The sequence below is a fragment of the Triticum aestivum genome, chromosome 2B (genome assembly GCF_018294505.1).
Source record: "Triticum aestivum cultivar Chinese Spring chromosome 2B, IWGSC CS RefSeq v2.1, whole genome shotgun sequence".
NCBI lineage: Eukaryota > Viridiplantae > Streptophyta > Magnoliopsida > Poales > Poaceae > Triticum > Triticum aestivum.
Genome location: NC_057798.1, coordinates 746,033,818 through 746,036,823, shown reverse-complemented (window position 1 = coordinate 746,036,823; position 3,006 = coordinate 746,033,818). Strand labels below are relative to the sequence as shown.

The window sequence follows — 3,006 nt, the reverse complement described above, 5'->3', positions numbered from 1 at the left end:
TCAGGTGCTGAGTTTCATCTTCAACTCGATCTCTGCACCTGTGATGATCCAAGTCGCCCACTTCACAAAGGCAGCTGCGACATGGACCGCGATCAGGGAGATGTTTCTCTCCCAAACGCAGGCCAATATCGTCAACACGCGGATTGCCCTCTCCACCACCAAAAAGGGCACCGCGACCATCGGCAAGTACATCGAGCGCATTAAAGCACTAGGCGACGAGATGGCTTTAGCAGGGAAGCCGTTCGACGATGATGATATGGTCTCCTACATCCTCGCCGGACTCGAGTTCGACTACATGTCGTTCGTCTCGTCCATATGTGCTGCAAGGACTGAGCCCATCAAGGTAGCTAAACTCTAATCCCAACTGATCGGTTTTGAAAAGCGCCTTGCCATGTTCGAAGGTAGAGACCAGTCCTTGGCCAACGCTGTTTCCCGTGGCCGTGGTGCTTTCGGTCGCGGCGGAGGCGGCCGTGGCAATGATGGCCGTGGCAACGGAGGAGGAGGTCGCGGCAATGGAGGCCGTGGCAATGGAGGCGGTGGCCGCGGCAATGGAGGTCATGGCAACGACAATGGAGAAGGCAACGATCTCCTTGAGGTTGTCTGCCAGACCTGCAAGAAGCCAAACCACACCGCCGTCGCGCTTCGACATCTCCTCGACATCTCCTTTGCCAAGAACGAAAATAGTGTAGGATTGACCACCACCTCGTCCTATGGAGTGGACACCAACCGGTACATCGACACGGGGGCCACAGATCACATCACCAGTGAGCTCGACAAGCTGACAGTCCGCTACAAATACAACGGCAACGAGGAAGTACATACCGCAAGCGAAGAAGGTATGGAAATTAGTCATATTGGTCAATCCACTGTTTGAAACCATCTCAAAAACATATTGCATGTACCTGATGCCACCAGAAATCTCATTTCAGTTCATCGTTTGTGTTGGGGAACGTAGTAATTTCAAAAAATTTCCTACGCATACGCAAGATCATGGTGATGCATAGCAATGAGCGGGGAGAGTGTGTCCACATACCCTCGTAGACCGAAAGTGGAAGCGTTAGCACAATGCGGTTGATGTAGTCGCACGTCTTCACGATCCTACCGATCCAAGTACCGAACGTACGACACCTCCGAGTTCAGCACACGTTCAGCTCGATGACGTCCCGCGAACTCCAATCCAGCAGAGCTTCATGGGAGAGTTCTGTCAGCACGACGGCGTGATGACGGTGATGATATTGCTACCGACGCAGGGCTTCGCCTAAGCACTGTTACGATATGACCGAGGTGGAATATGGTGGAGGGGGCACCGCACACGGCTGGGAGAGATCAACAGATCAACTTGTGTGTCTAGAGGTGCCCCCTGCCCCTGTATATGAAGGAGCAAGGGGTGGAGGCGACCGGCCAGGAGGAGGGCCCGCCAAGGGGGGAGTCCTACTCCCACCGGGAATAGGACTCCCACTACAAGAAATATGTCAACTAGTGACCTTCTGTCAGTGACCCTGGAAGAATTGGTCATAGATCTATGACCATTTGAGACCAATTGGTCAAAAGCTGTTCGGGGGGCTCCAAACCCTAAACCATTGCGACCATTTTGGTTAGAAAGATCGTAATTTCCTTACACGAAATGGTCACAAAGCAAACAGGGCAGGTCCGATGCCTTATTTATAGTTGTTAACGACCAATATAGATGGTCATAGCCTTGTAGATTGTGGTGGGTTGTGATGACTAGGCGCCATCTCATCAGTTTTGCCTATGTGTCATGTCCATGTCTCAATTTTTGCCCTAGGTTGTGAAGCAACCTATATTTCTGTTATTCCAAAAATTCCCAAAAAATTCTCATAAATTCTTTGGGTCATATCTTCATCAAATATGTTAAAAACCTTCCTTGCCTAGTTCAAAAATAACTCAATAATATTCATTTTCCTATCTTGTTCAAAGAAGCACTTTGTGAAGGAAGTACCACTTTGGCATGTCCAAATAGTATCCATTTTCTACAGTGCTTTCCTATGCCCAAATAACCATCCTCCACCAAATACCAGCTCAATCCATTCATTATTTTGAGCCCAGTTTGAACATTCGTATTTATGTCCAGTGTGGTACTTTGCAAAGCAAGTACCACCTAGGCTCCTCCTTTTGAGGTGAAAATTTGTGAAGACGGTCTTCTTAGTAACTAATCATCCTCAGCCAAAACTCACGCCCATTAGCCATGTGCATTTCCCGTACCGCAAATCAAACACTTGGCTGCTTATTCATGTTTGAGCATCGATCGGTCTCCTCGTGAGAATCTTATGTTGTGATTTTCTTCGTAGCACCTACCTGGGGAGTTCCCAACCCACTAGACATGCCTAGGCCACCTAGAACACATGGCAACGCCACGGTCACGCGGTGACCACGCGGCAGGCATGCGAGCTTACGCGCTCTAGAGTTGGGGCCCTCGGCCACTGTCCAAACCTCAATGTCTCGCCATCAAACCATGTATTTTTGATTAAATAGATACTTATTTACCTAGAAATGATTTTTGGAAAAAATAAAGAGCAAACTATGAGGCAGCTGCAGTTCAAATTTGACCCGCTTCCAACTGAATCGACGGGAATTTGTCTTTTTCACCAGAGATGGATCAAAACTTTTGACACCCAACCATTTTGTCAATTGTGAATTAAATATAGCCTAGTATTTTATAAAATTGATTAGGTCCAATTTTGCAACAAATATATGGTAGGTCCTTCACAAAAAAACTCATTTCGGGCACTCAGAAAATGGAAAATGAATTTTCCGTGCAAAGAAAATGAAAACTCCCTTAGGCAACATTGTTTGGAATTCCAAGATGCACCCTTGTGCACAATATGAGATCATTTGAACAAACTATGCCATGAATGTGGCCATAAGATTGATCATTTGGCTTGAAAGTCATGAATCTTCACACTTGATAGCTCATTTCTGAGAACACTTTTTGAAAATAATTACCGTATTACAAGTTTATTATTTTTCCTAGAAACTTGGTCACAT

At 46.8% G+C, this 3,006-nt stretch overlaps 1 pseudogene; it reads left to right on the top strand.

The window, feature by feature from the left end:
- Nucleotides 1-238: 238 nt before the first annotated feature.
- Nucleotides 239-380, top strand: LOC123047828 (uncharacterized; annotated as a pseudogene).
- Nucleotides 381-3,006: the final 2,626 nt, after the last annotated feature.